General features: G+C 43.6%; 1 long non-coding RNA gene across 1 annotated transcript; it reads left to right on the forward strand.

Moving 5' to 3' along the window:
- Positions 1–200: 200 nt before the first annotated feature.
- Positions 201–22,583, forward strand: LOC116830815 (uncharacterized). The gene is made up of 5 exons (XR_004375077.2): positions 201–339; positions 1,448–1,598; positions 12,442–12,590; positions 14,389–14,442; positions 22,494–22,583. It is a non-coding gene; the product is annotated as an uncharacterized LOC116830815 (long non-coding RNA).
- The last annotated feature ends 1,813 nt before the right edge of the window (positions 22,584–24,396 follow it).

A 24,396-nucleotide genomic window follows, 5' to 3' on the forward strand; every position in this document is an offset into this window, starting at 1 on the left:
AGGAGTGCTAAGATGGCACGTTGGCAAAAAGCCAAGTGAGGTGAAAGGGTTTTGGAAAAAAGCCAGGTAGGGTAAGGTCAAATGAGGTAATCATAGCTCTGAAGTATAAACTGGCAGTGAGCACCTGCAGAATATTGGCATATGTCCAGGAATGACAGCATAAAAGGCAGTATAACAATTAGACACGAGTGAGACAGAAGAGCAAGAGAATGAAAGCAGGAGCAGGAGAAGACAGAGACAGAATGGAGGAGAGGAGTGAGGCAGAGCAGAGCAAAGACTAAAAAACAGACAAAGCGCAGCAGCGAACACAGAGGGCACAGCTGAAGACAATAGAACAGAGTAAGCCTGCCAATTACACTATCAGTATAGTACGGTGCAAGGTAGTATATAGTATTAGTTTGTGTGATAATAAAAATGATAAAATTCTGTTAAGTGCAACTTACCTATGTAAAATTTAGAGTATGTTTAAAAACTGCTGTCAGTGATCTATAGCAGACTTGCCATCCGTTATGGAGTGCAGATTTGTGTCTTATTTTGGATTTTAGATTATACTGTATTAGGAGTTAGTTACATCAGTAAAAAGATACTTTGTTCTGGAAAGAACAGCGCCTATGTAAATTACTTTATCGGAGGATTTCATCCATGTCCTACAAATGTTTCCTTGACTACTCTGAAGAGCTATATCTTAGGAAGAGCAGATTAAGGGGACCATAGGCAGGTTGTTCTAGGGGTGCCTCAAAGCCTAAATTTTGGGGTAACAAGCTATTCGGAGCTAGAGTTAGAGTTCCTATGAGTAGGGCTCACCCCCTCAGGTAAGTATTGCTCTGGGGAGGTCTCCCTGCCCTATGGTTAGGGTCTAGAGTTAGAGTTCCTATGGGAAGGGATTGCTGTCTAGTGTTAGAGTTCCCAGGTGTAAGGTTCTTGGAGATAGGGCTAGGGCAGTGATTCTCAAACTTTTTTACTGGTGACCCCTTTCACATAGCAAGCCTCTGAATGCGATCCCCCCTCAATTAAAAATGCTTTTTTATATATTTAACACCATTATAAATGTTGGAGGCAAAGCAGGATTTGGGGTGGAGGCTGACAGCTCATAACCTCCATGTAAGAACCAGGGCCGCCTGGGGTGGGGGGAAGTGGGGCAATTTGCCCCAGGCCGCAGGACCCACAGGGGCCCCCCAAGAGAATATAGTATTCTGTAATATTGCAACTTTTTTTTATGGAAGGGGCCCCTGAAATTGCTTTGCCCCAAGCCCCCTGAATCCTCTGGGTGGCCCTGGTAAGAATCTTGCAACCCCCTGAGGGGTCCCAACCACCAGTTTGAGAACCCCTGGGCTCGGGTTCCTGTGGGTAACGCAGTCATTCTTAATCTGTTTGCGATCAACAATCTTTGGGAACTGATCCACCCTAAATGGTGAGCAGTCACTCCTCTCTTGTTTCCAATCAACAGATTCCACAAATAACAGCCCTGAAGGGAAAACAGTCAATGCCATCTTATTTGCAATGAAGAAGTTCAGTGAACTGATGGGCCCAGAATGGTCAGTACTCACTCCTCACTTGTTTGCAAAGAAGAATCTCTGTGAACTGATCAGTCCTGAATGGTCAGCAGTAAATTCTAACTCTTTTTTGCAATCAACAGTCTCCAAGAATGGACCAGCCCTGAATAGTCAGTAGCCTCTCCTATCTTGTTTCCCTTCAAAAATACCAACAAATTGATTAGCCTGGAGTGGCAAGCAGATACACCTGACTCTCTTATAAGGAAGCAAGTCCACAAGCTGATTAGTCTGGAATGGTCAGGAGTAACTCAAAACTTGTGTGCAATCAGCACCAACTGGTCTGTCTTGAATTATGAGAATTTACTTCTAATTTGTGTGTAATTAAGAATCAATGCGAGTTGCTCTGTCCTGAATGGTCAGCAGTGATTCCTAACTTTTTTCTAAGGAAGAAACTCCGCGAATTCATTAGTTTTGTATGGTCAGAAGTCATGCCTAACTTTGCCATGAACAAACTGGCCAAACTCATCATCCCTAAAAGATTACCAGTCACTCCTAAATTGTTTGCAATTAAGAATCTCCATGAACTGATCAGTCCTGAACGCTCTGCAGTCACAATTAACTTTGTTTGCAGTGAAGAATATCCCAAACTGATAAACCCTGAATGCTCATCAGTGACTCATAACTTGTTTTCAGTCAACAAACTTATCAGCCCTGAGGTAAGAAGTCATTTCTCTATTGTTTGCACTGAAGAAGGTCTGTAGCCTGATCAGCCTGGAACAGTCAACTGTTCCTCCTAACTGTTATGCAATGACAAATCTTCTCAAAATCATTAGTCCTGAATGGTCAGCTGTCATTCTTTACTTTTTTGCCATCAAGAATCTCTGCAAACTAATAAGCCCTGAATTGTCTGCAGTTTTTCCAGATTTGTGCGCCATCAACCATGTCTGTGAACTGATCAGCCCTGAATGATCAGAAGTCATTCCTAATGTCTCTGCAATCAACAAACTCGGTGCAATCTCCAAGAGCGGATCAGCCCTGAATGGTCAATAGTCTCTCCTATCTTGTTTCACTTCAACAATACCCACAAATTGACTATGCTGGAGTAGCAAGCAGACACATGTGATGTGTTTACAATGAAGCAAGTCAGGGATTTGATTTGTCTGGAATGGTCAGCAATGTGCACTAACTAATCTGTGCTGAATTATCAGAATTTGCTTCTAACTTTTTTGCAATTAAGAATTTCCATAGGCATTAAGATCGGTAATCTCTCGCTCTCAGACCTTGACTATGTAGATGACATTGTTCTTCTAGTACAGAGCCCTGGCAGGTTCACAAGGCACTTCAGCAAATAGAAGAGGAGTTGGCGAAGGTTGGCCTCCATGTTTTGCAGTCAAAGACAAAGCTTTAAAATCTAGGATCAGGTCCACTTGTGATCCCAATCTCTTTGAATAAAGAAACTATCAAAGCAGTCTCCAACTTTTGCTATTTGGGTTCTGTACTCACCAGTTCCTCCAGCTCTCACATGGAGGTTCTCTATTGGATTGGCATTGCAGCATCTGCCATGGGTTGTTTACAGCAAATATGGAATCAACATACTTAGGCACAACAAACATGTTCATGATCTATTTGAGCTGCATCCTCTCTGTACTGCTGTATGGTTGTGAAACATGGACACTACGCCACTCAGGCTGGGCAAAACTGGAGGTTTTCCACACAAAATGCCAATGTTGTATATCGGGCATAAAGTGGAATGGCTTCATTTTGTAATGGAGATGTTTATGGTCACTTTGGACTACAGACTACTAGGGACATTGTCCGCAGATGGTGTCTTACGCTTTTCGGACATGTCATGAGAAAGCCACAAGACTTTTTGGTGTACGCCATTCTCTGGATGACTTGTAACATCCGGGATAAAATTCCACCAACCAAGAGGTGGAGGCGGCCCAGAGGCAGACCCCCTATTACATGGCTGCATCAAGTCTGTTCCAACATCGGACTCTTGACTCATTGAGCCCTTGCGGCTGCACAGGAACAGACCAAATGGTGAATGATTGCTGTGACTGACCATTTGGCTAAGTGTTGAAGAAGAATCTCGGTGAACGCCTCTACTCTGCATGGTCAAAAGCCACTCCTAACTTGTGTGCAATAAAGAATCACTTCAAACTGATCAGCAACGAATGGTCAACAGTTACTACTAACTTGTTTGCAACGAGGAACATCTGTGAACTGATCAGCAACAAATGGTCTCTGGGCTTGTGTGAGGGATCCATAAGTTTGGGCTCAATGCACTAAAGTTAGGTTTCCATAGGTTAGGGATCACAGGGCTAGGGTTATTGTTCCAAAGGGCAGGACTCTCTGAGCTAGGGTTCAGGTTTGAAAGGCTAGGACTTTCAGGACTAGGATTAGGGTGCCAAGGATAGGGATCCCCAGGCTAGGGCTAGGGATCCATAGGACAACGCTTCTCAGGCTTGGGTTAGGAATCCATAGGGTGGGGCTTCTTGGGCTAGAATTAGGATTCTATAGGTTAGGACTCCTCAAGATAGGTTTAGTGTTTGAAAAGGGAGGCATCCCCGGGCAAGGGTTAAGGTTACAAAGAGGAGGGTTCTCTAGGCTATATTGGGGATCTATAGTTTAGGGCTCTTTGAACTAAGGTTAGGGTTCAAAATGGTAGGGGTTCCTAATCTGGGGCTAGGGTTCCAAAGGCTAGGGATCCCCAGGGAAAGGTTAAGGATCCCAACGGTAAGGCTTCCTGGGCTAGGGTTAAGGTTAGGGTTCTAAAGTAAGATGACTATATTTTATAAACCAAATCTGGTGACACACAGGGGTGGGAGCACAGTGAAGTAGCCAAGACTGAAAATGTAAGTTTCAGGGCGTAGTGAGGCAACATTTTTTTTGCATCTTATATGTTATCATATACATATACACTACAAATACAAAACAAATGTGCATATAATCACCGTGGCTGTGATGTCACTATAAAGTGCATTCAGACACCAGTCTTCTTCGTAGAATCATAAAATCATAACGTTAGAATGGACTGCAAAGGTCATCTGGTGACCCCCTGCCAAGATGCAGGATTTGTTGTGGCTAACTAATACAAGACAGATGGCTATCCAACCTCCTTTTGAAAACCTCCAGTGAAGGAGCTTCCACAGCCTCTCAAGACTGTCTGTTCCATTGTCCTACACTTTTTAGTTAGGAAGCTTTTCCTGAGATTTAATCTAAATCTGCTATGCTTGTAGTTTGAACCCATTGCATCTTGTCCTGCCATCTGTGGTAAGAGAGAACAACTTTTCTCCACCTTCTTTATGGCAGCAGCCATTCAAGTGTTTGAAGACCACTATCATGTCCCCTGTTAATCTCATCTTTTCCAGACTAAACATACCCAGTTCCTTCAGACTTTACTCATATGGCTTGCATTCCATCCCTCTGATTATCTTGGTTGTTTGCCTCTGGATCCTTTCCAATTTATCTACATCCTTTCTATACATTGGTGACCAAAACTGGACACAGTACTCCAGCTGAGGCCTAACCAGCAAGAGTAGAGGAGTACTATCAGCTCCCATGACTTGCATGCTATCCCTCTGTTAATGCAACCTAAAATTGCATTTGCTTTTTTTGAAACAACATCTCTTTGCTGACTCATGCTGAGGTTGTGATCCACCACAACTCCCAGATCCTTTTCAGCAGTGCTGCTGCCAAGCCAGTTAACCCCTATTCTGTATTTGTGCATTTGGGTTTTCTTCCCTAAGTGTAGCACTATACATTTGTCTTTGTTAAATTTCATTTTGTTGTCTATAGCCCTGTTCTCCAATGTATCAAGACCCCGCTGAATTTTAGCTCTATCTTCCAAGTGTTGTCATCCCCCCAGCTTTGTGTCATCTGCAAATTTGATCAGTATGCTAGCTATTCCTACATCCAGGTCATTAATAAAAATGTTAAACAACAGAACAGATCCCCATGGAACCCCACTTGAAACCTCCCTCCAATCTAACATAATCCATTCATAGTTACTCTTTGTTTGTGGCTGTTTAACAGATTACGTAGCCATTTCTACCAAGCCTGCATTTCTCCAGCTTACTTATCAGAATATCATGTGGGAATGTGTCCAAAGCCTTGCTGAAGTCCAGGTATATTATTTTCACTGCATTCCCCCTATCCACAAAACCAATTACCCTGTCAAAGAAGGAATTCAAGCTGGTTTGGCATAATATGTTCTTAGTAAATCCATGCTGGCTTCTGGTTATAACCCTCTTATCCTCCAGGTATTCAGAAATGGAATATTTTATACTTTGCTCTAATAACTTCCGAGGTATCAAAGTCAGACTGACTGGTCTATAGTTCCCCAGATCCTTCTTTTCCCTCTTTTTAAGGACAGGTACTATATTAGCCCTTCTCCAATCTCCTAGAACCATTCCTGTGATCCATGAGTTTGCCAATATTATTGCCAATGGCTCTGCAACTTCTTCAGCTAATCCTTCAGTACCCTAGGATAAATAGCATCCTGCCTTACTGATCTGAAGTCATTCAAATTGGTCAGAAGATCTCTGATGTGTTCTTTACTTATCTTGATCCGCATCCCTTCTCCTTTATTGTCTATGGTAACTTTATGAGTCATCTGGTCACATGTTATTTTTTGTGAGAAGACTGAAGCAAAATAGGCATTGAGTAGCTCTGCATTCCTGTCATCTTCCGTTACCAACTCACATTCTCCATTGAGCAGCAGAGCCAAACACTCCTTGATCTTTCTTTTTTGTGTGACATAGCCTTGGCTTTCCTGACTTTGTTCTTACACACACTCACTATTCCCATGTATACTTCCCTGTGATGAGCTGCTCCTTCCATTTCCTGTGTGTACCCTTTTTGGTATTTAGATAGCTAAAAAGCTCCTTGTGAAGCCACGTTGGCCTCCTGCCGCTCTTCTTATCTTTCCTCTGCATCAGAATAGCTTGAAGTTGAGCCTCTAGTATTACATCTTTTAAGAACTACCAGCCCCCTTCGATTCTTTTCTTCCTAATTGGTCTTTCCTTGGGACCTTGCCTACTATTTCTCTGAGTCAGTTGAAATCTACCGTTCTGAAGTCCAGTGTCCTTGTTTTACTGTTCTCATGTCCTCCTTTCCATAGGATCTTGAATTCTCAGATCATGATCACTTCCTCCCAAGTTCCCAGTCACCTTCATGTTTGCAACTAATTCATGCCTGTTGGTCAAAACCAGATCCAAAAGGATGATCTGAATTAGAAAGTTGTCCCCTACACATGCTAAAAATTTGCATGATGTATTATGTTTTGCTGTAATAGTCTTCCAAGAGATATCAGGGAAAATTCCCCATTAATACTAGCTCATGTGAGTGAGCTAATCTTGTTACCTGCTTGTAGAATGACTCATCCACTTCCTCTTCCTGATTTGGTGATCTATAAAAGCCCCCCACCATAACACTGTTACTCTTCTTTTTACCTCATTATCCTCACCCAGAGACTTTCAGTAGATCTGTTGCTCATGTCCTCTTGGACCTCTGAGCAAGTGTATACAGTCTTGACATACAGTGCAACACTTCCTTCTTTTCCCCATAGTTATCCTTTCAGAACAAAGTATATTCCTCAATGCTGGTACTCCAATCATGGGAATTGTCCTACCAACTTTCTGTAATGCCAGTTGTCATAATTTTCTTGTAATACTATGACTTCCAATTCATCCCGCTTGTTTCTCATATTCATTGTATTTGTATACAGACATCAAAGATATTTTGCAGACTGCCTGTTGCGTTTCTTCTTGCCTTTTTAATGCAGTTGTGATTTCTAGTCCGTAGTCCAGAATTTAGCTCCTTTCCCTTTTCTTCACTACTTGAGCCCAGGTGCGCTCAGGCCAGACTTTTGTCACCATCCCCCGTAGGACCTAGTTTAAAGCTCTTCTTATTAGATTAGCCCAGGGGTCGGCAACCTTTCAGACATGGGGTTCCGAGTCTTCATTTATTCACCCTAATTTAAGGTTTTGCATGCCAGTAATACATTTTAATGTTTTTAGAAGGTCTCTTTCTATAAGTCTGTAATATGTAACTAAACTACTGTTGTATGTAAAGTAAAAAGAGTTGTTAAAATGTGTAAGAAGCTTCCTTTATAATTAAATTAAAATGCAGACCCCCCCCAGATAGGTGGCCAGGAACCAGGCAGCGTGAGTGCCACTGAAAATCAGTTCGCGTGCCGCCTTCAGCACGCGTGTCATAGGTTGCCTACTCCTGGATTAGCCAGATGATGTTCAAAGACGCTCTTCCCAGTAGTTGATAGACAGAGCCCATCCCAGCACAGTAGTCCTCTTTCCTGGAACATCAGCTCATGGTTGAAGAAGACAAAGTCCTCTCACTGACACCACTTGTGTAGCCACGCATTTATTTCTGCAATTCTCCAGTTCCTGCCCAGGGTCTTTTCCTTCTTGTGTCCTGTCACAAACTAGATGTTTTTCTAGAATTATGAACAAGCAATGGCTCTTTCTGTAGCTGCAGCAAGGTCCTCCTTTGTACAGGTCTTCCTAAAGGGTTGGCAAAGAGCAGGTGGTCTTGGTCTGCACTTCACCACACCTGCATGTATTCATGTGATTAGAATAGCTCCGTTTGATCACGTTAGTCTTTGATTTGCCAGTTTGCATGCGCAGGTGGTTAGGCATCGCCACGTTGACCAGTCTGTATTGGCTGCTCTGGGAAGGTCTGCCTGGGGTTCCAGATCTATTTCAGTGCATCCAACTGTATGTAGTCTTTCATTCCATAACCTCAGTCATGCCTTGCCAGCTGTCGTATCCAAAGTCACAATAATGGTGATAAAACTCTTTCATGATTTAAGGTGTTTGATTACTCCTGTGTGACCATATAATGGATGCCTTGGGTTTTCCAGCTGCAGTGATTTTTCCTTTTGACTGCTATCTTCCTACTGATATCAGGTGATGCAATACCAGCCAGTAACTACAGGCCAACCTTTGGTGTTGGCTTTAGACATCCTGTTATTCCACGACAGCTGTCATTTAGAACAGGGTCTTGTTTCTTAGCATGGACAGACAATTCCAACATTGGACGTACATACTTTGCTATGGAGTAGCACAAGGCAAGAGTGACACATATTCAGCATCTTTCCAGTTGTCAATTAGTTCATTAGTTGCAGATGTGGGGCAAATTTTGCTTCAAAATTTGTCTGTGCATATAAGAATTTTGGGTTGCTGAATTTTTTATTTAAATTGGAAGTACAGTCCATTGACCTGAAACTGTGATTATGTCTAATGGTATGATATGCATATATTCCTCCTTGCAAAGCAAGGTCGTACTCACTCTGTTTTAACTAATAGTAATAATAACATAATAGAAATATTCAGGATACTTCTCTTTAACACGTTTATTCACTAGATATGTTAACCGACATGAGAAATTAAAAGTAAGGGCATTTGGGGACAAATTTCATGTACCAAGATCTCATCTGGGGGCATTGTTTGCCAGGGGATACAGATCTGGGGACTGTACCTGGAAAATGGGGACGTATGGTCATCTTATTCTAAAGAGTAGGGATCTCAGGGGTAGGGTTGAGATACCAAAGTTGGGGCTTCCCAGGTTCAGGTTAATGATCCACTGTTTGCCGCCCCAGGCACGCGTTTGCTGCGCTGGTGTCTGGAGCCGCCGCCGCCTGGGGGAGAGGATGTAATGAGCTCTGTGTGTGTGTGTGTGTGTGAGTGAGAGAGAGAGAGAAAGGGCCTGAGAGAAGGCCAGAGGGGCAGACAGTATGTGCCTGAGGCATGATGGCCTGCCTGAAATGCTGGGAAGATAGAGAACTGTGCCAGCCCTAGACTGTGGGGTTGAGTGAGACCTGGGAGCTTGTAGATGGATGTGAAGAAGCCACATTTTGGCTGACGCTCAGGCAGCTAAGCTCAATTAGGGCTGAGGATTAGAGAGAGGTGAGCACATCATGTGGTAGTTGAGGCCTGCATGTGAGGGAAGGAGGTGGCCAGCTAAGCCTAACTGGAGCTGAAGATTCAGTTGTTTTCCTATTTCTGCTGGACTTATTAAAGGACGCTGTCATAAACAGATAGTTAAGGGTTAATGTCTCTTTTATCTGTAAAGGGTTAAGAAGTTCACCTAGCCTAGCTGACACCTGACCAGAGGAACCAATGGGGGAACAAGATGTTTCAAAAGAAGGAGGGAAGTTTTACCTGTGCTTGGAGAGTTTCAGTTTCAGCCAGAGTGAGAAATATCTAGGAACCAGCTAGTAAGTTTTAGAAAGGGATAAATAGGTTTATGTTTATTTTCTTTGTAACTTGTCTTGGTACCATTAAGGGAATTATCAAATGTGGGTAGTCTTGTGTGTATTAAGTTTTTGCCCAGGGGAACATCCTCTGTGTTTGGAATCTGTTGTCTGTGAGAGTAGCTGGTATGCTAATCTCTCCCAGAGAGTTTTCTTTTACCTTTCTTTTCTTTAATTAAAAGCCTTTTTCTTAATACCTGATTGTTTTTTCCTTGTTTTTAGATCCAAGGGGGTTGGATCTGGATCCACCAGGAGTTGGTGGGAGAAAGCAGGGGGGGTGGTTAATTTCTCCTTGTTTTAAGATCCAAGGGGTTTGGATCTGTGTTCACCAGGAAATTGGTGAAATCTATCAAGGCTACCCAGGGAAGAAAAGTAGTGCTTGGGGGTGGTGGCAGCGATACCAGATCTAAGCTGGTAATTAGGCTTAGAAGTGTCCATGCAGGTCCCCATATCTGTACCCTAAAGTTCAAAGTGGGGAAGGAACCTTGACAGACACTGTGGCCCCAGAAGGGATCCAACTCTTGAGGCATCTTGGCTGGTGGGCCAGTTCATTTCTATAGCTTTAGTAGGCTCAGGAAGATACTGGGGAAACTGAGGCACAGCAGTGCTCAAATTACATCCAGCAACCAGAGGACATGGTATCATTGCAACTCTGTGATGGGCAGTAAAAATAAATAATGTGTGCAGTAATCTCCAGGGCCAAATTCACTGGGAGGCTGTGGATGCTTTGTCCTGCTCTAGAACATATTTTTTTAATAAACAAACAAACAGCCCCAACCACTTCTATAAGTAGACAATGCAACCAACCAAATCCTTGTAAAAACGTTAAGTCAAGGTAAGCTATATAGGTGGGTTACCAATAAAACTGACTGTTCTGGCATTCAACACCATATCCGTGTGTTAACATGAGAGAGAAGGTAATAGAAGAACTGTAATTAATACTAGGCAACGTAACCTTAACACCCGTGGGATGAAGGTATTGCCTGTTCTGTTTCTACAGAGCAATAAACAGAGGTGCTGAAGTGGCTTCCCAGAGATCACATAGTGACTCACTGGCAAAACTTGGAACAAAAAGCAGGAATCCTCGCTCTGCGTGCCAAGTACTCCACTCTGATGAATTTTTCCACAGCTGATACAAACAACAGCACATTCTGGAGCTAGCTCTAATGCAGCGTGTATATGTACAGGTTTGTAAATGGTATCTGTTGCACAGGATTTTACTCCTACATTTTTTAGCTGGGTAGAAGCGGGCAGATTTTCAGGGGGAGTACACTGACATATGTTGCACCGAAAAAAAAAGAGCCTCAATTAGTCATCTCTTCTGCCTGCTTATTGAACCCCCTCCCCTGAAGTTCAGGATTCAGAAGCCAGCAAACTTTGTAAGAAGCTTTCAGGGGGTCACTTTTAAGAAAGTGGGGGGAGGGATAGCTCAGTGGTTTGAGCATTGGCCTGCTAAACCCAGGGTTGTGAGCTCAATCCCTGAGGGGGCCATTTAGGGATCAAGGGCAAGAATCTGTCAGGGACAGTACTTGGTCCTGCTGTGAAGGCAGAGGACTGGGCTCAATGACCTTTCAAGGTTTCTTCCAGCTCTATAAGATAGGTATATCTCCATATTAAAGTGACTCATTCTAACCAATTTACAGAAAGCAAGTGTATGGGCTTGATTTAGGGGTCTAGCCAGGCTATGCAAAGCACAAGTTATGAAAATGCACACTAAGGTGGCTGGAAGCTTATCTTCACACTGTTCCAATTCTCTGGCTGCTTTGTGCAGGGCAGTTCTGCAGCCATAGGCACACTCTAACTTATAGCAGATGCAACAACCTGAAAATGTGCAGCCCACAATCAGTGCAGTGCAAAGGCTGCTGAGAACTGCAGTCTTTCTTTCAGCTGTGATTCCTTTCCTCTGTTAGACCAGCAACCATGCATCACAACCCAGCAGTTCTCAAACTATGGTTTGGGATCTCAAAGTGGGTTGGGATCCCACTTTAATGGGGTTGCCAGGGCTGATGTTAGACTTGCTGGACCCGGGGCCAAAGCTGAAGCCCAAGCCCCTCCACCTGGGCCCAGGGTTGAAGCCCAAGCCCCTCGGGCCAGGGTCAAAGCCCAAGGGGTCAGGTAGGCTTAGGCTTCCATACCCCTGCTGGGGTCGTGTAGTAAGTTTTGTTGTTAGAAGAGGGTGACAGTGCAATGAAGTTTGCATCATTTGTACTGAGAGTTTCTACACCTCCACAATAAATACAATACACATGCCAATTCCTAATGCATACAGTAATGTAGCCATCTCTGGACTCCTGCACCAGCTGTTGACCTGAATGATCTTGTAATAGTTTGACTATGGACTGAGAATGACAGTTTGGGATCAAGGCACGATCAAAATCAATGTTGCTAATTACTAATGGATCTTGTAAGGTTTGTATTAATTTAGATTGAATATATGGGCCCAAATAGTCAACAGTGTTAACATGACCCTTTAACTGTTCAGTATTAACAAGGTTTGGGGTTTGGTGTATGGAGATTTTAGCCTGCTTAGCAGCATGGCAAATACACTGTTTTTTTAAACCGTTCATTAAAGATACAAAACAAAACAAAAAACAAACAAACAACCCCCCCCAACAGTTAAAACATTTAAAATAGAAAGTATTAAGTAAGCCTTTTATTTCCTTTTCCCTATAGCTGGAGAGTTTTTAGAAAGAACCCCCCTGGTTTGACAGGGTGGCCAGCACATCCCCCGGCCTGCGCTGCTTCCTGCAGCCTCCATTGGCCTGGAACTGTGAACCGTGGCCAGGGGGAGCTGCGATTGGACGAATCTGCGGATGTGGCAGGTAAACAAACCAGCCCGGCCCGCCAGGGGCTTTTCCTGAGCAAGCAGCAGGCTGGCTTTGAGTACCACTGCTCTAAAGGGAGTGATAGGCAGAATAGCCCATCCTTTCATTATTTTGTCTGCAGTTTAGACTTAACACACCAGTCTTGGTTCATTGATTTCCAGTCCCATACTTCTCTTGTTTACCAGGTCTGATTTGAACAGTCCTCCTATTACATCAGTAGGCTATTTTGTTTGAACTAATTCAGTCTTTCTGCCCCTCTTTTTCACCTTTTTCCAATCAGTATTTATTGTTATAGGTTATCACAATATTTTTTATAAACTTTTCCACAGTTTCTTACAGCTGAGCTTAAAAGCAGGGTAAATTTAGGCCCAGTTATCACAGCAGGGTTACAGTGAGCTAGAAATATAAATACACCCCAAACACTGGACACCAAGAATGAAATAGGGGGTCGAGAAAGCTAGATAGTGAAGACAAAGAGCCTCAGTGGACAGACTGGGAACAATCCTTAGCTGTTCAGACTGTGACCCACCCTTGCACCTCTTCAGGTGTAAGCTGGCCAAGCTCAAGCTAATACTAAAAGGCTTCTCTAGCATGTTCCAGATAGCATGGTCCCTGGGAACCATCCACTGGCGAGGCCATATTGCAGCATGTTGTGCTCTGGCCCTATTCTCACTGGTCCCAGCTTGCTCCCAGTTGATGCTGACATGACCCCCGCTCCAAGAGTACTATATAGTGGGCTCACATTCTGTCTCTTTATGAACTGGGGATATTCTCCTCAGCCCCTCTAGGACCGATTTAAGGTCCTATTGTGCCAGTCCACCGGCCCAAAGAACCTGAGGAGAGGCTGATAAATTGGGCTCAATGCTTTGGAAACAGGGGCGATTGAGAAGTAGAAGGCTTTATTTACTAAAAATCTCAATGCTGTTAATTATCCTGAACATAAAATGTTGTGTTTTGTTAAAGAAACATTCCTTGGTGTTGTGTGTGCCTCTATTTCTCACAATAAAAAAGTGGTTCCCATTAGCTGACATTTCTGATGCAACCTAATGAGTCTGATCTTGTGGTACAAGCTGGAAGTGGAGACTCTTTGTGAACTCTGCTATATAAGGATGCACTGTAAATTTACAATGCCACCAGCCAGTGCCCCGAGCATTGTTGCCATTGGGCAAGTCAAGTCTACCCTATAGTGCTACATTGGTGCAGCTGTACCGATGCAGCTGTGCTGCTGTAGTGCGTCTGGTGAAGATGCGCTATGCCAATGGGAGAGTGCTATTCCGTTGGCATAATTACTCCACCTCGGCGAGAAGCGGAAGCCATGTCAGCAGGAGAGTATCTCCCGCTGACATTGCGCTGGAGTGGACAGCATAAAACGTGTGTCGTTCGGGGAGGGGTTGAGCTTTTTCACATCCCTGAGCAATGTAAGGTAGATGGATTTAAGCGGTAGTGTAGACCTGCCCATCGTATTTGGAGAGCTGCTGATATTCGCTGCTCTCCTGCAGCAGATGCCCTGAATGCTTCCGTTCTTAACCTGCCAAAAGTCTAAGTTTCATGCCCATAGGTGCAGTTTTACTGTGGGAAGAGGAGGAGTTGGAAAGAGACTCTAACAACCCAGTTGAATTCTGGAGTGGTTGAAGGGAAAATGAACAGCAATAATGGCTCCAGTCCAGGTTACACTTCTGCAAATAAAGCGTTAAGTATAAGAACAACAAGAGATGGGAGGAATGGGAGATACCGTTTTCTCCAGATATTATAGCAAGCCTGATGGGAATATTTATGTCTCTTATTCCATCCCCAGAGGCTCTGCTTCTAAAAAATGGTGCTTTCAGGACTGACACTGAAGGAACTTGAGGTGAGTGAGTGTGATGTTGATGTAGTGGAAATGGGGGGTTATCAGTGGCCATGTCTTTACTCGTGGAAAGAAAATACCTGTGTATTTTTAACACATGATCGCTGACACATGCAAAATTTCTAGGGTAAAAACCCTGACCCCATTACACTCAATGGGAAAATTGACAAACTTGGCCAGAATTTCACCCCTAGTGTAGTCAAGGCAGTTGCAGTTGTAATACATGCTAGCTTGGGGGATTGAAGTAAACCCTAGCATCTCCAGTAGGGTTTACTGTGACCAGCTGATGTGTTAAAATTGCCTTGTCTACAGGAGCATTTTAACACATTATCATGTTGTTAGTTCTATTAAAAGCACCATTGGAAAAAAGGTGGAAGATAAGGTGAGTGAAAATGCTCATGAGATGTGGTCCGTATGGAGAGGAATTCCAGGGAGTGTTGATGAATGACAGTGATTGTAATGGGGCCTATTTCTTAGAGTAATAAGTGTTTTCTACATTGGCAAGTGGGTAGATTGCAGTGGGGCCAGGGATTTAGTAGTGCCGGTAATGGATGGGGAAATCAAGAGTAACTATTCAATCTCAAGATGAAAAATGATGATGGAGAGACTGTAGCTTCTCTCTAGGTAAGGTTTACCCCCAAGCTTTGAGGCACTGAAAAATAGGATTCACATCTGAATTTTGCAGCTTGGTTCTGTATCCAGTTAGTAGTTTTGTTCTTGTTCATAGCACATGTCTGGGTCATGACTTACAGCAATGCCCAAACCACCAAAACCTTAGTACACGAATGACAGATCTTTAAAATAAATGGAAACACTGCTCACCACTGCAAACAGACTGCCTACAAATAAATCATCCTACAGCAGCACATAAACCACAATCTGAATGTAATCGCTCATGGGGGTTCACATACTAAACTCCCTATTTAGAGTCAGATAGGAAAAGCTTAATGCAACCCTAAAAAGTGGAGTTTTCCTTCTTTGGGGAGGAGGAGGGAAGTGTTTTATTTGTTTAAACGGGCGCATACTAAGGACTTAACATTTTTATGATTACCAAGCTGTAGACTCTTCATTTCTGTCCTGGAGCAGGGCTGCTGCAAGTGCTAGAATGCATTTACTTTGCTTGATGAGGAATCATGAGCTAGACTGTGTGCAATACTGCCAAAGAACCCCTGGGTGGCAGAGAGGAATAAATCTTGTTGTAGTGTACTAAGGCCTTGGCTACACTGGCTCTTTACAGCGCTGCAACTTTCTCGCTCAAGGGTGTGAAAAAACACACCCCTGAGCACAGCAAGTTACAGCGCTGCAAAGGGCCAGTGTAAACAGTGCCCCAGTGCTGGGAGCGTGGCTCCCAGCACTGCAAGCTAATCTCCAAGGGGAGGTGGAGTACCTGCAGCGCCTCTCCCAGCGCTGGTGCCGCGACCAAACTCGCACTTCAAAGCGCTGCCATGGGAGCGCTCCTACGGCAGCGCTTTGGAGTTTCGAGTGTAGCCAAGCCCTAAGATGTGCTTGAAACAATCCTCTTTGCAATAATTACTGAACAGCGATACGTGCCGCAGATGAAATACAACAAATGCCCCTAGCTCTTTACTAGCAACTTCTAATGGATTTCACAATAATTGGAGGGTAACGGGGTGGAAGGAAATTGTGGGCCAAATTCATGCCTGATGTAACCAGACTGACTACAGTGCAGTCACAAGAAGGCCCAATATATAGGTTGGGGAAGAGGGCATTTCTGTGTCTAAAGGTGGTGTATTGTCTTTAAAGGCTTTTAAAAAACTATTGCCTCCTTCCCCTTTTGCTCTTTGGGCCTTATCAATGTATCTTTCAGATAGTTTGTCAACACTTGCCTATTTTCCTTCTTTTGCATTTTTTTAAACTTATTTTTTAAACCTATTTTTTTTAAACTTATTTTCCTTTCTTTAATGTCCTGTATGCTAAATAAATGTGATTCCTGTTATTTTCTTTTAAATAAATAAAGTATTCCACTCTTCCTGCCACTCATGCTACAGTCTGAATCTACATCATATAAAGGTCTCCCCCCACCCCCATATGCCTCTGAGTCACTCATTCCCCCCACACCTTGCTCTAAATGTGACAGTTATTTTGTGCGCTTCAGGAATACAACTTAGAAAAACAGACAATCAGAACAGTCATTTGTCACTATCTAACTATCTTCAAGTGTCCTCTTCTTGCCCATACCTCAGCAGCTAACTGCAGCAGGCCCTTCTATTCCCCAACAGAGAGACATGGTCCCTTTCCCCCTGAGGCCAGGGAAGGGGACCTTATGTAAATTACACAGTATGGTGTAATGATCAGGGCAGACAGCACGTCCCTACTTAGTTATCTGTGTACATTGCGGAGACTGATCAATAGGTCTTCCCCTGCACCACTCTGGTCAAGAGATGGCTTAAATGAAGCAGAATTGTGCTGTGCTGAATCTGGCACTGGCAATGCAGAAAGAGGACTATATACAGTGACAAGCCATGAGAGGTTCCTGTGTGAAAAGTCAGTTTATAAATGGTTTAACAGGGGAATGTCATAACTGGTGAAGGGGGACAACGTACTGGCTAAAACAATGGACCAGTTTATAAGCTGAGTTACAAACATGGAAGCAGAAACTGGGGTTTCTTTAAGGGTATTAGCTGTTAATTTCTAGCTCCAGTGTGACATCTTTGTATCAGTCGCAGCATTTCAAGAAATGATTGCTAGGGAATTTGCTAAAATATTGGAGGAGGCCTTGCTGCAAGCTGTTTTCAGGCTCCCCCAGGGTCGGATGAGAGTATTTCCCAAATGGATCCCAGGCCAGATAACATTTCTAGGTGATGTGGAGCAAAGGTCATTGAGACAGAACTGTTCAAGCAGAGGGAAGCCACCCCCAGGGAAACTAGAAGCTCTGATGCAATAGGACCACCATCAGCAACTATTAGCATATACCAGGTTTAAAGCTACCCAGATACCTTTTACTATGTGTCTGGAGACATAGATGGCTGGAAAAACCATGTTGCTGTTTGATTCAGGATCTGAAATAAGTTTGATTCATCCCAGTGCTGAAGGGGATGAAGATTTGTACTGCAGCAGAAGTTAAATTGGTGACTTAATCATCAGCCACTGCAGACAATAGGAGAATCTAGTTCCCTCTGAACTCGGGGTCTTTGGATACTAAATGGTGTGATAACCAATATTTGTGATAATCAACATTTCTAGTGCTGTTATACTGGGAGTGGATTTTATCTGAGGGCATCACAGGAACTTCTGGGGAGCTGTTAGAAGACATTTGTCCCTGGATATTATTCATATACTCCTGCTGGATGTGGGTAGGAGGAAGCATAACTCCTGGAGCGAAGCTCTTAACATATCAGAAATGCCTCTAACCATACCTACAGAGTAACAGAAGAACTGCTCCCTGGGTGGGTTGGAATAAAGTTGTGGTGAAGCCAGGTAATCATGCAATAATACCCACAAGGATAAAAGACTACTGCAGTGAACCTGTAGGAGTGTTTGAAATTACCAGCATCCAGTCATGATTGCTGGTTAGAAGAACTCAATTTCAAGATGGACCAAAGTGGGAGTTCTGGGTAAGAACAACTAATGTGACTGGCCAGAAAATGGAGCTAGTGAAAAATCAGACCAGGGTAAAGTGTCAGTGTAGCTGGTGTCACAAAGCCTCTCACAGAGGCAGAGATCAAGATCTGTAAAGAGGCCCAGTCAGTAAAAGAGCTAGGGGTTGACTAGACAGCAGATAAGCTGTAGAAGGAAATGAAAGGAAGTGATTAGAACAGCTACTCTTGTGATGTGCCAGTATGTTCTCCAAGCATAATAAAGAGCTTTGGAGATACAATCAGAAGCAATATTGGATTATGCTTATGCCAGGGAGTGAGACAGCCCCCATGTTGGATTCCCCTAGCACAGGAGTTCTCAAACTGGGGATTGGGACCCCTCAGAGGGTCGGAAGGTTATTACATGGGGGATCACGAGCTGCCAGCTTCCATCCCAAACCCCACTTCACCTCCAGCATTTATAATGGTGTTAAATATATGAAAAAGTGTTTTTAATTTATAAGGGGGGGGTCGCACTCAGAGGCTTGCTATGTGAAAGGGGTCACCAGTACAAAAGTTTGAGAACCACTGCCCTAGCGTATCAGATTGCAGTGAAAGAGAAGCTAAATTACATGCTGGAGCATGGCTTGATTGAGCAATCTACACCACTTTGGACATCTCCAAATGCAATTATGAAAAAGCCCAATGAAGACTTAAGAATATGTGTTGACTACAGGAGATTTAACTCACAGACAGTTCAAGACAGTTACCCACTTCCCCACATAGCAGATACCCTACCTAAAAAAAAAGTCAGGAGCAAAAGATTTCATTAGTTTTGATTTGGTATCTGGATACCATCAGATTAAAATGGCACTTGAGGATCAAGGGAAAAAAACAGCTTTTTTGACACCCTGTGGACTTTTTCAATTCTGCGGAATGTTTTTCAGACTCATGAATGCCCCAGGGATGTTTCAGAGAGTAGCAAATGATGTAATCCAAGTTTTGAGAACTGAAGACATCCTCATGTACTTAGCTGACTTAATTTGTTTCCATTAAACATGGGAGGAACATTGTTAGGGGTGGAAAAGATTCTAAAGCATTTTAGGGAATCAGGGTTTAAACTTGGGAGAAACAAATGTCAATATGCAAGGAGTTGCATCACCTTCGCAGGATGTATAATCAGTGAGGATGGGTTGGAGTCCCAGCCTCAGAAACTGAATGTTATAAAGGACAAGAAGGTTCCTACTAACCTAAAGCCATTTGTAGGCCCCGTGGATTATACACAGGATTTGTAAAAGGATTTGCACAGCAGGGGGTGCCAGTATCCCAGCTCACTAACAGCAACAGTGTCTGGACGTAGCAACACCAAAAAGGATTTGAGTTACTGAGGGAAGGACTTCTAAACCATGCTGTGCTTTTATTTTCAGATCCATCCTGTTCATTTATGGTAATCTGTGATGCCTTCAGAGTTCCTGTTGGAGTTGCATTTGAACAAAAGCATGAGCTTAGTAGGTGTAGACCAGTGGCTTTTGGAGGCCATATATTTAAATGAGGGAAACCTAGTATTCCACTACACAACTGGAGTGTCTGGCTACTGTGGAGGTCTTCAAGGCCTATTGTCCTGTTTACTAGGTACAGAACCAAAAGGCTTCTTGTGGAGATGGATTCACACACTGTCTGGATATACATTCATAGTTCACTGTAAACCTGGAAAGCAAACTGTAGTTGCAGATGCTCTCCGCCAGGCGAGGACCATGAGAGTAGACTCAGCCTGGTCTTGTGAGGACATGCTCAGTGGGCCAACAGATCTGCCAAAGGAGACCCAAACTGGGGAGGTTCACTGCAGTTCAGAACTGATTATCCATTGATCCGACTACCAACTAGTGGGTGTATGATGTAAACAGGATTGTCTTACCAGCTAGCTCACAGAGAACAGTTCTGAATGTTTTCATAATAAAGCAGCAGGCCACCTGGAGTATGAAAAGACACCAAACTGGGTGTCTAACAGTGTATTTTTTATCTGCGTAAATGTTAAGGACTGGGTACTTTCCTGTCTTACCTGTCAAGAAAGAAAAGTACCAGCAAGGTTAGGCAGAATTCCTTTAGGGGAAATGCCTCGTTAGCCCTGAGAGTTCATACAGCTTGACTTAAAAGGCCCACTACCATAAATGCCATCTGGAAATTGGTATTTGCTGGTAGTATATGGCACCTTCTGAAAGTACAGGGTGGCATGACTACTGAAGGATAAAAGTATTGAGACAGTTCCAGGTACATTGAAGAAACATGTAGCATTGCAGTTTGGCCCATCAAGCTGCATTGCATTGATCAGAGGAAAGAATTTGATTCACAGTTGTGACACAAGATTTAGGGACAACTCTAGATAACTAAGGTGAAGACCAGTGTTGCTCACCTTGCCCGTAATGGGGGAGTGGAGAGAGTTAACAGCCTAGTTGGTTCCAGGCTTAGAATCTTAGTCATCAAAGACCAACAAGCCAGGGATACAAAACACCTTTTGTCATCTTTGCCTACAACACCAGCTGACACCCAATTATCCATTACTCTCCTGAATTTTTTTTTTTAGACTCCACAAACCCATACTTCCTTGTGACTTGTGTTCAAGCAACAAGGAGCAGAAAGGCCCTCTGTACTCACACAGGCGGATGATATTGTGGAGTTTTACATCAGTGACCTGAGGACAGCATTCCAGAAGGTAGAACACTAGATGAGCCAGAAGTGAGCATGCCAGGCACAAGATGCTTGGAAAAAGGAGAATTATATGTCCATCCAGGAAGGAGAGCCTATGCAACGGGAAAAAGCAGCCTGGAAAATGTCCCAAATATGTACTCTTTGCAGTGGACCTTGTGCAGTAATTAAGAAACTAAACACCTTATCCTTGTTTATACACAAAATAAGAGCTTGCCCTGGCTATCAGAATAGCCTCTTGAGAGTGTGGAAGATAGGCAGAACTTAGAGCAGCCTGAAGCCCCCTGCCTCATAGCCTCTAGTCCTGTCCTGAACACAAATCAGCTGACTAGACATTCTTGCCCAAGCCAAGTTTAAAACTATATCCTAATCTTAAAATGAATACCCTTAGAAGATCAGTGAAAATTTAACTTCCCAGCGGAATAGAATTTAGCATATCAGCAGAAAGCTTGTTATCATGGCAAGAATACAGTCCAGTTATTTCCTTCCTAGCATCAATAAAAAAATCCAGCTCACTCCATTCAGGGATTCCATTAATTGGCTAAAACTACTGTAAGCATGTGACTGCTGGCTCATGACTGATTCACAATGGCTGGTTTGAGGCCATTCAGGATCTGGCAGGTCCTAATATCTTTTTTTTCTTATAACCCACGCTACCAGGATAGCAAAATAAGGAAATCAAATATCCAGCATGTAACACAGAGTGCTCTAGTTACCAAAAGGGATGGTCTTAACATTGGGATTCGTGTTTGTTTGTTTGTTTGTTTTAAATATTTCCTGTGTAGACTTTATTTTTGAAGCAAGTCAGGGATTCAGAATGTGTAAATTGATCTGAACTTGCATGTTCTCTACTAGAGATAGAGGCCAGGACACACAAATGATCTTGTTGTTGAGAAACATAATTTATGGATGAGGCTGTTCTCTATTTCATAAAGAGTATAGAAACCATTCATTTAGGGCGTGAATGCTTTACCATGTGATTCCTTTCATGTCTAGAATAAAGCTTATTAGCTGTTTGCTAACTCTTCTCTTCATGCAGCAAATTAAAATTAGCCAACAAAAGCCAGCTTGTAGACTTTTCGTTGGAGTTGCATTGAAGTGCAAACAGATATGGCAAACATCAAAGCACTTTTTCTTACTTGTTCAAACATTACAAATGACATTGGTCATTCTGGAGAATGAAATCTGGAAAGTAAAGGGAACAGAATAACAGAGACAGCCTGGCAGAGTATGCATGAAAAAGTATTCCAGCAAATGTTAACCCTGTTACTCTGGTTCCCACTTCTAGTGGCTCAAGCAAACAAGATGCTTTGCTGCAGCAAAGATGAAGAATATTTGTATAGCCAGAGAAACGAACTGTCCAGCACAGCAGACTCTAAGAGACATTTCTTGGAAGCCATTTTCATTTGCACCGTGGTCTGTCATTAAGTTAGCCATGATTTCAGCCCTGCTACTGCTATGTGTTGGGATTCTTTCAGTTCTCTCAAGGTAAATATAGCAGCATTGGGTTAATATTTGGATAGAAAACCTCCTAGGAATTTGTAGACACTGCAGGAAGCAAAGGAAAGAGTGAATGATCAATTACTATAGAAGTATTCAGTAGGAGGCAGGCTAGAAAAAATATACCAATTGCCTGGCCATGAGTAGGCTTCAAAATTTGTCTATCAGGAAAACCCACTTGTCCCTGGTTTTGTGCTGTGGTTGGCTTCTCAGGGTTTAAATGATGATGAAATACAGCTGTCTAAAAGCATTTATCTGCATTCTGCTTGATATGTTTTGGGCTGTTGTGTCATTTTTTTATTCTCTTGTTTTTAGTGTGTCTAGGTCTCAGTTGGACTTATGGGCTTGATCCTCAAGTGTGCCGAGATGAACTGGGCAGGAAACAGTTTTTTTATCCCAGGAAAATGGGTGAGATTTCAATTTTTCCCCCCTTCTGCTTTGGGATGAAACTGAGACTTTTCAAAGTTTTCTGAGAAAAATGACAGAGTAATAGAGAGCAGGGTAGTCAATAGCTGAGGCTACTGCAGTTCAAGTCCCTGCTCTGAATCAGGTAGAGCAGGCACATTAACATGGGTCTCTCACATCCTAGGGGGTGCCCTAACCACTGGTCTCTTGGCTAGTCGAGAGTAGGTTGTTTTCGTTTCGATTATAAGGTCCATCCTGGACCTGGCAACCTTTTCTGGACAGAAGTGTTATTGACCTCTTCCCATGAAAACTTTTGATTTCAACAAATTGGCATTTGCCAATGACAACCCACTTTGCCTGAAAATTCCTGCCAGCCCTAGTGCAGAGCTTTAGTTCAGTGCAGCTGAGGTGGTTGAAGGCAAAAATGACTCAGCCACCTTCCTCAATCCTGGGGGCTGGCAAGGAGTTAAAATGACCCTTGGCTGAAAGTGGAGCAGGTACAGGGCTGCTTGAATGTTCTTGGAACAGTCCTCCCACCCAGGCACTGTTCCGTCAGCTCCGGTTTGTCTGAGTGCAGTGTGATACCTTCTTAGGCCTCCACCATACCCTATCTCTGCCTTGCTGCAGAGTGAGGGTGGGAGCAGGTGGAATAAAGCTGTCCACAACAGCTTTACACAGGGATTCATCTAGATCAGGGGAACCCAGTGATGCCTATAGGAAAGCTTTAAGTTGCCTTCACTCTGTGGGAATGGCACAAAGGGACCAAGGATCTAGATTTCCATATGCATTTCTCAGATGCTTCCCTAAGAGGGTCTGCAACTGTAAAATCTTTGTCTCTGCAATATTCTCAGCAGATTGGCTAATGTAAGGCTTGCACAAACAACCTTCAGCAGCTAGGATAAGTTAAAGGGGGACTCCTCCAGTTTAGCATTTCCCTCAAGAGGGTATGAATTAGGTGCCTGTATGGGGCTTATAACTTCCTCAAAAGCATCTGACATTGACCACTCTGAGCAACTGAGATGGGCCAGTTCCAGTGTGGCACTTCCTATGGGTTTCTTTTGTATTTCCACAAGGACGCAAAAGTAGTTTTCTGTGTGAGGATTAGCTTAGCAGGCATCCCAGGCATCCCAGTGCACACAGAGGCCATTCACTGAACAACCTAGCGATGAAATTTAAAAACTAGAGATGGGCCCAAACCAGGCTCTCAGATCCAGAAACTAGATCTGGACCAGATATGTATTGTGTGATAGACCCAGGCCAGTTGGGAACAGCAGAGTAGTCAAAGGGAGATATACTGGCCACTGGATAAGCAGTTTTCTGTTCCCTGAGTGACCAGAGCAGGGGCTGCTCCAGGCTAATGATATCATCTGACTCCAGTTAACCTGCTAAGAGTCAAGTGAGGCTGGTAAGCACCTGACTCTTATTAAGGCATCTCTGCTGTTCTAAAAGGGCTCACTCCAGTCAGGCCAGGGGGAGCCAGGGAGAGGAAGTGTGTGTGTGAGGAACTGAGAGCAAGAGGCGTGCAAGAAGCTGAGAGTGAGTAGGCATACTGCTGGAGGACTGAGAAGTACAAGTGTTATCAGACATCAGGAGGAAGGTCTGGTGATGAGGATAAAGAAGGTGCTGGGAGGAGGCCATGGGGCAGTAGCCAGGGAGTTGTAGCTGTTGTGCAACTGTACCAGGAGGCACTCTAGACAGCTGCAGTCCACCGGGCCCTGGGCTGGAACCTGGAGTAGAGGGTGGGCCCAAGTTTCTCCCAAACCTCCCAACTCCTGATCAAACACAGGAGGAACTGACCTGGACTATGGCTTCT

The sequence above is a fragment of the Chelonoidis abingdonii genome, chromosome 3 (genome assembly GCF_003597395.2).
Source record: "Chelonoidis abingdonii isolate Lonesome George chromosome 3, CheloAbing_2.0, whole genome shotgun sequence".
Lineage (NCBI taxonomy): Eukaryota > Metazoa > Chordata > Testudines > Testudinidae > Chelonoidis > Chelonoidis abingdonii.